The sequence below is a fragment of the Mesocricetus auratus genome, unplaced genomic scaffold (genome assembly GCF_017639785.1).
Source record: "Mesocricetus auratus isolate SY011 unplaced genomic scaffold, BCM_Maur_2.0 Super-Scaffold_100004, whole genome shotgun sequence".
In the NCBI taxonomy this organism is placed as follows: Eukaryota; Metazoa; Chordata; class Mammalia; order Rodentia; family Cricetidae; genus Mesocricetus; species Mesocricetus auratus.
This window is the reverse complement of record NW_024429189.1, coordinates 77,806,940-77,819,964: the sequence shown is the minus strand read 5'-3', so window position 1 is coordinate 77,819,964 and position 13,025 is coordinate 77,806,940. Positions and strand designations below refer to the sequence as shown.

Genomic DNA, 13,025 nt, shown 5'->3' with positions numbered 1-13,025 from the left:
GATGGATTTAATTAAGGTCTTTGATCCATTTGGACTTAAGTTTTGTGCATGGTGATAGATATGGATCTTTCAGCAGTCTTCTTCATGTCAGCATCCAGTTATAACAGCACCATTTGTTGAAGATGCTTTCTTTTTTCCATTGTACAGTTTTAGCTTCTTTGTCAAAGATCAAATGTACATAGGTGTGTGGGTTAATATCAGGGTATTCAATCGATTCCATTGGTCTATCTGTCTATTTTTGTGCCAATACCTGGCTGTTTTCATTACTATAGCTCTATATTAGAGCTTCAAGTCAGGGATGGTGATGCCTCCAGTAGTATAATTTTGTACAGGGTTGTTTGGCTATCCTGGGTCTTTTGTTTTGCCATATAAATTTGAGAATTGTTCTTTCAATGTCTGAAGAATTGTGCTGGGATTTTGATAGGGATTGCATTGAATCTGTATATTGCTTTTGGTAAGATTGCCATTTTTACTATGTTGGTCCTGGGTATTCAAGAACATAGGAGATCTTTCCATTTTCTTGTATCTTCTTTAATTACCTTCTTTAAAGACTCAAATTTCTTGTAATATGGGTCTTTCACTGGTTTAGTTAGAGTTACCCCAAGATCTTTTTTGTTTTTTGTGGCTATTGTAAAGTATGATGTTTGTCTGATTTCTTTCTCAGCTCATTTATTGTCTATATATAGTAGGGTTACTAATTTTTTTAGTTAATCTTGTATCCTGCCACTTTGATGAAAGTGTTTATCAGCTGTTGGAGTTCTAAAATTCATTGGGTCGCTTATGTAGACTATCATATCATCTGCAAATAGTGAAAATTTTACTTCTTCCTTTCCAGTTTGTATCCCCTTGATCTCCTTCTGTTGTCTCATTGCTCTAACAAGATCTTCAAGTACAATATTGAAGAGCTATGAAGAGAATGGACAACCTTCTCTTGGTCCTGATTTTAGAGGAATCACCTTGAATTTCTCACCATTTATTTTGATGTTGACTGTCGGTTTGCTGTATATTGTGTTTATTAGGTTACATATGTTCCTGTTATCTATGATCTCTCCAAGATCTTTATCATGAGGGGTTTTTTGATATTGTCAAAGGCTTTTACGGCATCTAGTGAGATGATCATGTGGTTTTTCTTTTCAGATTGTTTATATGGTCGATTACATTGATGGATTTCCATGTGTTGAACCAACCCTATATCCCTGGGATAAAGCCTATTTGATCATGGTGGATGATTTTTCTTGGATTTGATTTGCCAGTACTTTATTGAGTATTTTTGCATCAATGTTCATGAGAGAGATAGGTCTGCAGTTCCCTATCAGTTGTGTCTTTGTGTGGTTTGGGTAGTAAGGTAATTGTAGCCTCAAAAAGTGAGTTTGGCAGTGAACCCTCTGTTTCTATTGTGTGGAAAAATTTGAAGAGTATTGGTATTAGCTGTTCTTTGAAAATCTGGTAGAATTCTGCACTGAAACCATCTGTTCCTGGACTTTTCTTCATTGGAAGATATTTGATGGCTGTTTTTTATTTCTTTAGAGGTTACAGATATACTTAAATTGTTTGTCTGTTCTTGGTTTAGTTTTGGTAAGTGATACTTATCCAGAAAATTGTCCATTTCCTTTACATTTTCCAATTTGGTGGAGTATCGGTTTTCAAAGTATGTCCTGATGATTCTATGTATTTTCCCAGTGTCTGTTGTTATGCCCCCCTTTTCATTTCTGATATGCTTAATTTGTATGTTCTCTCTCTGCATTTTGTTAGGTTGGATAAAGGTTAGTCTATCTTGTTGAGTTTCTCAAAGGAACATCTCTTTGTTTCATTGATCCTTTGTATTATATTCTTTGTTTCTACTTTATTGATTTCAACTCTCAATTTGATTATTTCCTGGCATCCATTCCTTCTGGGTTAGTTTGCTTCTTTTTGTTGTAGAGCTTTCAAGTGTTCTGTTAATTGTCTAGTGTGGCTATTCTACAGTTTCTTCATGTGGGAACTTAGTGCTATGAACTTTCCTCTTAGAACAGTTTTCAGAGTTTCCCATAGGTTTGGATATGTTGTGCCTTCATTTTCATTCAATTCTAGGAAGTCTTTGATTCCTTTCTTTATTTCTTCTTTACTCAGGAGTGATATAATTGAGAATTGTTCAATTTCCATGTGTTTGTGGGGTTTCTGCAATTTGTGTTGCTGTTAAATTAAAATTTCAAGCCATGGTGCTCCAATAAGATACAGGATATTATTCCACTATTTTTATATCTGTTGAGGTTAGCTCTATTGCCAAGTATGTGGTATTAGAGAAGGTTCCATAACAAGAATTAACAATAAATCATCATTAATATCCCTCAATATCAGTGGTCTTAACTAACCTATAAAATGACACATGCTAATAGAGTAGATACAAAGACAGAATCAAGCCTTCTGCTATATACAAGAAACGCATCTCAACTTCAAAGGCAGATATTACCTCAGAGTTAAGGGTTAGGAAAAGATTTTACAATAAAATGTACCTAAGAAGCAAGTGAATATAGCTATCCTAATATCAAAAAAATTAGACTTCAAAATAAAATTAATCAAAAGATTTGAAGAAGGACATTTCATATTCATCACAGGAGAAATCCATCAAGTTGAAGTCTCAATTCTGAACGTCTGTGCCCCAAATACAATGGCATCCACATTCATAAAAGAAACATTACTAAAACTCAAATCACATATTAAACCCCACATACTTATAGTGGGAGACTTCAACACCCTACTCTCACCACTGGACAGGACCACCTGACAGAAACTTAACAAAGAAACAAAGGAACCATCAGAATATGACTCAATTGTATTTAACAGACATCTATATAATATTCTATTCAAACATGAAAGGAGATACCTTCTTCTCAACATCACATGTATATTTTTATATTAGCAACAGTCAAAAACCATTAAGATTATTGAGAATAGAATTAATGCAGGTTTTTTTCTTTACCACATATTTATGGCTAAGAAATTTTAGGAAACAATTTAGTAGGACCAACAAACAAAAGAACATTCCCATAAACAGATAAATGGATTGAATTAAATTGACTTTATCAAAGGGAAATTCAAGATAAAATTAGATGAACTGCTTTTACAATCAACTGGGGAAAGATTTTACTTTCCCTGGTTCAAAAGTGTAAAGAATACTGTGAATACAATTTGACAATTAGATTCAACAGAATGAGAATTCTTCCTGCCTTCAAGTAGCTATGCCATGTAAAGCAGCCAAGGCTTTTATCCAAATGCAATAGTCAGGGAATATCTACAGTTAGGCTAGATTAGAAGAATCAAGTACATATAGTAGAGGCCAAGACTTCCTGTAGAGCAGGCTAATGAAGAGCTTATTCTTCATTCAACACTGGGTGTGGAGAAATTGACAAATGAAGTGGTCAACTATGATTTTGGAATTATGAATATATTTCCTTAAACATGACATCTCCTTTGGAAGGATGTTGAATATCAAATCAGACAGGACAGACTTTATAGACAGGAAAATCTTGACATGAATATTTTAGCAGTTCATTAAAATTGGATCACACGGACATTCAGTTTGAGCAGATCAAGTGCCATGGGCAGATGGTGTTCATTATTTACTCAAATAATAGTGAGGATAATTTCCATAAGAGTAGAGACACTGATCATTTTACATTTCTAAACGGTGTCCTTCATGTGGACATTGCTAAAATTTTCATTTTCATAAATACCTCTTGGCCGGTAAATCGTGAAAAGGGCATAATTTTCTGAAATTCCTACTGTTACAGAACCAGTGTAGAATGCTACAGGATACTATTGACACTACCATTTTTCCAGAATTGTAACAATGTATGATTTAGACTACAAGATGAGCAACCATGTACCTGCATATGACTCCTTCCTTCTTTCCTTCTTCCCTTCTTTCCTTCCTTCCTTCATTTCCTTTTCATTCAATTGTAATTTCTTGCCTTCTTACTTATTTGCCTATGTATTATTAGAAAGGATTTTTTCTTGTGTTTTTTATGGAAGCTTTCTATCACTGGACTATATATACCCAACACTGATTTCCACATTTATCTGAGACATTTTCTCACTAACTTACCAAGTCTACACTTCAACACACCCTGTATACAAGGCAGGCCTTAAATGCTTGTTTTTCAGTAATCAGTTTCCCAAGTATCTTTAAGCACAGGCTTGCTCTATCTGCCTTGACTATGTAGATGCTTTAATTAACAATATTATGCTTGACATACAATACAGACATTCTTGTATACCTACAGTTTGCATTGGCATGAATTCAAAGATTAACAAATGAGGAATTTTCAGTAACAAAAATTACCATTTCAATGAACATATAAATAATATATAACCTTTTAATGGATTCACGTTTTTATCAGTCTTAGTATTGGCTTTCTTGTCTATATGTGCAGCATTGGATTTTCTGAAACTGGAGTTATAGGTGATTATAGCCATCAAATGATTGCTGGGAAACTCAAGTGCTCTCCAAGAAACACTACCCCTAAGCCATCTTTCCAATCACAGATTTTCTTTTTCTTGTAACTATATTCGCTGTATACTATAGTATAACAACTTTTCTGGCATTTATATTCCCTTCAATGCTATAAGTAGGTTGGCAACTTAGGGCATATGAGATATGCTTAAGTTGCATGAAAACACTCATTTTTAAAAATCATCACTTTTATAATGGAATTTGAGATTGTGTTAATAGTACAGTACAGTACAGTACTGGCATTAATAGAATCCTGCCCCTCTAATACTGAGGAATGACTTACTAAGTGGGTAGATTCTATCTACATTATAGTTAGTCAATTTATATGAGAGACACTTAAAGTTTCCTCCAATTAACCTTGAAGTAACTTTCTCTTGTATTTAATATCACTGTGATTAGTAGTATTCTTAGCACTTAATTTTTATATTATATATGGAATAAACATAAAGCATTGATTTTTTTGCCCAGGGTGTTATACTTAGCTTCTTGACTTATGTTAATAAAACCTCCTTTCCAGCAATGTAAATGGTACCTAATATCAGAAATTTCATTTTATTTTTCAGAAACTCCATTAAAACTGAGGAGCACATTTTATCCCCATGCAACCCCTGGACATACCTTCTGTTTCATAAAATTTAATTGCATTAATTTTGGAACGTTCTCTAAGTTTATTCTATAGTAACTAATTATTAGTTTAGACTTTTCAGATCTACTATAAAGTAATTTGCATTCCCTCTACATTTGCTTGAATACTAAGGTGTGATTTGTGGGTCTCTCTCTCTCTCTCTATCTGCATGCATGTGTGCGTGTGTGTGTTGTATCTTTGTATTAATATGTGAAAACCAATGTAGCATTCCAATTAATAATAAAATGTTTATCTTTAAGAACATGTTACAGTGTGTTAACAACAGCTGGCCCCTCACTGGGAAGGGATTAAATGTTAGCTCTTGGACCCCAGACCGACAGCTGGGAGGCCAGTATGGGACTGATCTGGACCCCCCCCCCCCCCGAATGTGAGTGTCAGTGAGAAGGCCTGGGCAAACTATGGGGCCCTGTGCAGTGGATCAGTGTCTATCCCTGGAATACAAACAGTCATCGTGTGCCCATAGCACAAGGAGTGATGATCTCTCAGCCTGGACTCTTAGGGTAGTGCCTGGACCCCACCCTGAGTGAAATGACAGACTCTAGATAGCCCCTATGTGGAAGGAATTGGCAATAGGGTGGGAGGCTGGGGGGGGATGGGGGAGTGCGGGAGGAGGGGAGGGAGAGGGAACTGGGATTGACATGTAAAACAAGCTATTTAAAATTAAAATAAAAAATTAAAAAATGTTTTTAGATATCTTCCTCTCACAGTTTAAAATGAAATGGATCGCTGAGGAGCTAAACAGTTAATAAACTCATAATAATACATTAAAGAAAATAGTAGTATTTTACAGGTCTATGACCCAGAAATAAAAGTTGGGTTTAGTAGTTTAGATATCAAACACAGTAATGTTAAAATTATTATGGAGTGACACAAATGAACTTAAGACTTAGTGGTAAGCTGGTATACTAGAAAACACATGCCAGATCAATGGATGCACTCTTCAGTCTAATGATCTCCCAGCTGAGCTATTTTGGTGCTATTAATGGCTGCATTCTTAATCTTAAAATATGTAAAATATAAATGTATTCAAATATGTAAAATAAAATATCTGCAAAGCAATTTAATGCTGACATTTAGATTAATTAGTAGTACTGGTAATGACAGAAATGCAATGATGATCAATGAATGTTAATTAGATTGAAAATAGTTTAAAACATAACAAAATCAATGCTAAGCTACATACCAAAATCTTTCAGTTTTATTCATGGTTAAGAAACGTGTTTATTAAGAAAATTTTCTGGGAAATGAATTGGTGATGATAGGGAGTTTAAAGTAATAAGCAAATGTTTTAAAATAAGTTTGTACTTTGATCCCTAGGAACTTATCTTTAGAATTTAATTAGCTGTTTTCCCAAATAATTATGTTTAAGATGTTTCTTTCACTGTAAATAGGGAAGCAGTTAAACACTCAAAGTTAACGATATCATTAAAAACAGTAAAGCATTCAATCAAAAACAGGGCGAGGGGGGGTAGTGGGACCTGGGAAGAATAGAGGGGGTAAAGAGGAAGGGAGTTGGTCATGGGGGAACAGGAAGTTGAGGGGGTGGGGGTAGAATAGGGGGAAGAGGGAATCATAGGATCGAAGACAGATCAGGCACCAGAGTGACCTCGAGTGATCTAAAGGTATAACATCAATTGGCAAGCTAAGCAATAGTGGAAGGACCACCTCGAATGCCCATTCCTGATAATGAACTTGATGTCTATAACTATCCGGGAGCCTTCATCCTGGGACTGATGGAAGCAGAGGCAAACACACATCTAAGCACTGAACTGAACCCAAGGAACCCAGTGACAGAGAGAGAGGAATGATGAGCAAATTGGCAAAGAATGGGCTGGCAAAACCAGCAGAGACAGCTGATCTGAACAGGGGAGTGCTCTTGGACCCCAGACCGACAGTGGGGAGGCCAGAATGGGACTGATCTGGACCCCCCAAATGTGAGTGTCAGTGAGAAGGCCTGGACAACCTATGGGGCTCTGAGCTGTGGATCAGTGTCTATTCCTGGTATACAATCTGTCTTCATGTGCCTATAGCACAAAGAGAGATGCTCTCTCAGCCTGGACTCTTAGGGGAGTGCCTTGACCCTACCAAGAGTAAAATGATAGACATCCCCTATGTGGAAGTATGTGGCAATAGGGTGGGAGGGAGGGTGGAAGGGGAGTGCGGGAGGAGGGGAGGGAGAGGGAACTGGGATTGACATGTAAAACAAGCTATTTAAAATTAAAAAAAAAACTAAAAAAAAAAAGAAAATATAACTATTGGTCACAAATAAAAAAAAAAGCTATCCAAATACATAGTGATTACAGAAATTGATTGCCATTATGATTCTATAATAAAAATGTAACTGTAAAACCAAAACATGAAGCATGAGGCAAATAATATAAAAATATTTCACTTTTCCACTTTATTCCTGACAAAATTAAATGACCTAAAGTTTACCAGATATAAATTACTATTCAAACCATCATGTGTATTATCATATTCCTTTTCCCCAGTTAGGAATCTGATTCAGCTAGTAAATAATTGGAGTAGTAGATCTATGATAAAGTAGGCTTTCATTTTACAAGACTGGAAATGTGACAGGAATACATTACTTTTCTTTTTTCCCAATATATATTTTTATTTAAATTAGAAACATGCTTGCTTCACATGTCAATCCCAGCTCTCTCTCCCACCCCTCCTCCCTTGCCCCTCCACCAACTCCCCCAGCCCCCCACCCATTCCCTACACAATTCCTCATGGAGGGTGAGGCCCTCCTTGGGGGATCTCCAGATTCTGTCATTTCATCCAGTGCTTTTCATCCAATAAGTTTGCAAGGAATGTGTATCTTCCCCCTGGTATGTATTTATCATTTTATATTCATCATCTTAACTTGTACAGTGACAGTAGGCACTTCTGCTATCATTACAGTAAGAAAGAAATATTAATTGAGTTGATATTTCTTTCCCAAGTCTGACTGGGCAGCAGACATTCAGGAAGTTACATGTCTCTGTGACTCCCATAGTTTTCTGCTTGCAGTACAATAGTTACTGATAGGAATTTTTTTAACCCAGACATGACTTAGCCATTTCTAAAGGTTTAATTCACTGCTCTAAAAACTGGATGCTCAACATATACATTTTTCTGTGACTCATTCACAACAACCCAGAAATATATTGGCCCGCTTGCAATTTACTGTTGTACAAACAATCATCAAAGTAAAAATGGGAAGTTTGTTATAGTTAATTCCATCATCAGCTATAGGAAATGTCTATCCTTTGGGGTTACATAATAGTTAGTTAATTAAATATTTTCAAATACATTTACTACCCTTGCCAATTAGGATACAGAAGCAAACAAAACCAATACAGCCCATCCCTTACTTCCACAACGGTGCCTAATAGATGCAGTTTGGAACCTAAAGAAATGCAGTAGGGCTGGGAGGTGGTGGTGCACACCTTTAATCCCAGCACTCAGGAGGCATAGATAGGGGGGTCTTTGTGAGTTTGAGGCCAACCTCGTCTACAGAGTGGGTTCCTGGCTAAAGCTAAAAGAAGAGCCATGTCTCAAAAAAAAAAGAGAAAAGAAAATAATGAAGTAGGTTTCCAGGAGAGTCTAGACAGGGAGGTATTTTTCAGTGTGAGAATAAAATTAGTGGAGTGATCATAAGTGTTCCTAATGCCCCCCCAAAAATTACCAAAAAACATGCTCCTATTTTGGAAGTCTTTTATAGAGGCATACAGAGAAACAAACAAGAAGCTAATGCTATTCCTTCTCTGCCAGCAGCAATATTTGATAACTAGACATATAACAAGCTTTAGAGATCACTAATTTTTAAATTACTTACTTTTATCATATTATTTCATAATATCATCATTGAAAATATGTTTGGTTGAAACAACTCTGTGTGTGTGTGTGTGCTTGTGTGTACATGTATGTTGATTCCATCTGTCCCCATTTATTCCTCTTGTCCCTTTCGGACTTCCACTAACCATCTTCTATTTCCCAACTACTTTCCTGTCTTTCTTTTTTCTTTACTTCTCTTCTTTCCCCACAGCTCTTAATTTGCACTGTTTGTATAAAGCATGAGTAGGAAGTTACTTAGTAGACTATAGGTAACTTAACAGTGGCTACCCCACAAAAAGAAATAACATCCCTCTACTGGAAACCAACAACTGTAATACCTCCTTAGAAAGGAATGGACCTATTGACATTGCACTCCTCCTCAAGCCTTGATAGAATGTTGAAGGGCCCAGACGTGTACAGGTCTTATGCAGGTTTTACAGCTGCTGTTTGTTAATGACTAATAGTCAAGTCAAATACAGAAAATATGAATCATCTCAATCTGAAAATCTTTCCACTCCCTCTTCCATCATGTTCCCAGTCTTGGGGGTGGTGATAGAGATGTCCCATATAAAAACTGGCAATCAGCAAGCACTTTTGCCACTCCCGAGTCTGTGATAATCTCCATCAACAATAAATTGTATGTATGTATGTATGTATTGTGTGAGTGTGTATGTGTGTGCATGCATGCATGGGTGCGTGTGTGCGTGTGTGTGTGTGTGTGTGTGTGTGTGTGTGTGTGTGTGTGTGTGTATGTGTATGTATATTTTCCTACCAGGGCTGAGAGCAGTACTTTAATCCATGTGTAGTGTATACAGATGAAGACAATTTGCCTATGTGCCCATCTAGCAAAACAGCAATAGTAGATTTTCAAATAAAGCTCATGACTTCCCCAGCCATAGGTTTCTGACTAGATGTTCAGTATTGAGCATGAATTTCCTCCCATGGACACATCACTAATGTGTTAGGTTTTTTCCCTAGGTCTCCTACCTAAGCCTAAATCAAAGGGAACTTTAACTATGAAATAACATCTGCAAAAATTTGTCCGTGGAAATTTCACATATATTGATTTCAGTTATCTATTATTTGTTGCTAAACAGACTCAAACTCTTGTATAAAGTCAAATTTGCTGTTTCAGCAGCATGAAAGAAGATCAATTTGTAAACATGAAGTTTAATTTAAGGCCATATTCAATAACTGGTTGCTTTTTGGGTTCAATGTCTTATCAATACCAACTCCAATCTGGCCCAAAAAGTATTTTGGAAAAAAATAAATATAATCTTCCATTGCATCTCACCAAATAAATACTAATCGATGGGACAAAATTGGTGAATTCTGTTGCTGTTAGGTAACAGTTAATTCTATTACACTTGGACTACAGTACATCAACCTGAAGCCGATACAATGAAATATGGAGTTTCACTTGTGCAGGACTTTTCATAAACCATGCAGCTTCTATTGTAATTTTTTGTTTGTTTTGAAACAGGATTTCCCTATGTAGCCCTCGATATCCTGAAACTAGCTATATAGACCAGTCTGGCCTCAAAGTCTCAGGGATCCCCCTCACTCTGCCTCCCAAGAGCTGGGATCAAAGTTGTGCCCACCACCACCCAGCACACACTATTCTTATTTGAAATGACAGACTTTGACGATTCCCCATGTGAGGCCTCACCCTCTCTGAGATGTGGATTGGGGGTGGAATGGGGCAATGGTGGGGGAAGTGGGAGGACAGGAGGGAGAGAAAACTGGATCTGGTACATAAAATAAGATTGTGTCTAATTTAAATAAAAATAATAAAAATGTTACTCTCTTTTAAAAAGTACAAGGAATTTTCCTACAAATGTTTAAAAAGAAAAGGAAATACTTCTAAATTCCACTAAGCTACCAAAAATATGTCTAGATTCATCAGTAAGAAAGGTCACACTGCCAGACCTCTATTATTGAAACTAAAAATATCTCCCACATTTTGTGTCAACCTATTCAGCTCATTCAAATACCACATGTAATGGATTATTTAAAATTGACAGTAAAAATCATCAAAATGTCACTGACATTATAGGATTAAATGTCACTTAGATGAATAATACATCGACACTATTAACCAATGACACACGAGGCAACCCCGTACTGTACTGCACCCACCCCCTAAAATAAATTAATAGAAAGCAATACAGAAGTTCTTATAAAGAGAAGCATTGTCTCTTCTTTTAAAGTCATTATTCATATCCAGGCATTTAAAGAGGTGCCTTCAAACCCTCCAGTCAGAAGCTTTGTGCAGTGTTCACGATGTAAGCCTCCAGCTAATGGATCAAGCAGGAGGTGGAAGGCAGAACTTTGAGCTGTCATGCTGAAGAGTGCTTTAGAGCAGAGTGTCATTTGAGACGGTTGTCAGCAGTGAAGGGTTACCAATGCAGCTGAACCCAGAATTCTGACTGTGGTATGTTTAAAAGTGCCTCGATCTAGGAATTTTGTGTTGCATTTCTGTTTGTTTAAGCATGCATAGGGAAGCCAATTAAGAAGCAGATATTGATTTTTCAAAATTGAGAATGGAGAAGCTTTAAATTTTTATGATGCTTGGAATGTATCTGTTAAAATTGAATGGTTTGGTCTAAATGTGTATTTGATAATCACCAGTGTTTATCTTGCATGCAAAACAATTTTCTTCTCTCTGTGAAGTCATGACTGTGACTTAGTGTATTACTATTGAGTTCACTGGAAAAGCTGTTTAGATATTCTACCTGATGTAGTTCTAGATTTGGAATTATGTAAAACAGAATATTTTAAAAGATAAATGTTTTCTGATCATTTTACATATAAGGATTCATACATGACTTCTTTGTTAATATCAAAGTGCAAAGTCTAAGAAGAAATATTTTAAGGAAGAAAAACTGAGTGTTAAATATTAAACTACATAAGACCTGACTATGAGTCAGAAATAGGTTAGTAAGTGAAACGTCAATCTGCTATCTTTATTTTCTATGCTTTTAAAAGTGATTTTAAAGTACTTACCATTCCCCAGTCTTTATTTGCATTTCTTTCTTTAAAAATATGAAATAATCCCACTTAAATCAGAAAGCCCAAGTCTCTATATTCCTTCAGGGTCGAAACACCTAAAATCAACAGTTACTGATGAAGAAGGAAATGTTCATTCTTAAGAAAAAAAGTGTTTAAAATGTTCCTTATGTGATATTTATAATAATGATCAGTGACTAGGAAAGGGATATGCAAATATCTTCTCTGTAAACTAATTCTGCAAAAGGAATATTCAGAATCCACATGCTAAATGGATTTACTACATTAAGAGCATAACAGAAAACTACAGTCTGTGCTATATCATGATAGACTGAAAACAGTTGGCTTTGGTTCTTCATTAGATAAAGTAGAAACTCTTTTATATTGAATAAATAAACTAAGAGTGAAATGGAATAAAATATTTTCAATATAGCACTTAGTCTAATATCTATTACAGTGTGCAAATTCAAAATATATTTTGCTTCTTTCTTGTCCATACTTTTACTTTCTCTCTATTTAGGGACTATTTATAATTATTTAGTAACGATTTAGTAATGTTATCCTTTTATGGACGTGCTTTATTACATCTGTTTAGGCAATGTCAGTCACATAACTTAGGCATTGGGCTTCACTCTGCATTACCAATAATTATCTTGCTGTCTTCTCTATAATCCTATGCTATAGCAATACTCAGTGAAATGCACATATCTTATAGAACATTGTCAGTGGGGAACATTCTGATGTCTCTTTAAACAAAGCAGGTAAAATTACTCTGGGAAGGACATATCTAGATGACAGCAGGTCTAATAAATCATTTAGATCAATTATTTGAATCACACTGAAAAAAATAAGAAAAACAGTTTTTTTTAAATTCTCATTCCTTATCTTAACAAATTTGATACCAGTTACAAGTAGAAAAATAGCTTCATATCCGGGGATATTTTTCAGAGAAAAATGTAAGTTGCATAATTAAAATTGATATGCATAAGAAATGTTTCACTTTCCTAAAAACAGAAATATCACTAATTTCAGATTCAACTATAATTTTTTCCCTTT

At 35.6% G+C, this 13,025-nt stretch overlaps 1 protein-coding gene across 4 annotated transcripts in view; it reads left to right on the top strand.

Annotated features, from left to right (window-relative positions):
• The window catches only part of Ano3 (anoctamin 3), a 263,776-nt gene that overhangs the window by 103,959 nt on the left and 146,792 nt on the right, over positions 1-13,025 (top strand). The window contains exon 1 of one of the 4 annotated variants that reach the window (XM_040745995.1): positions 11,174-11,394. The exons of the other annotated variants lie outside the window; for them this stretch is intronic. The gene's annotated coding sequence lies outside the window, so the exon portion shown is untranslated. Of the gene's footprint in view, positions 1-11,173; positions 11,395-13,025 lie in introns of those variants that run through there. 4 annotated transcript variants of the gene reach the window in all.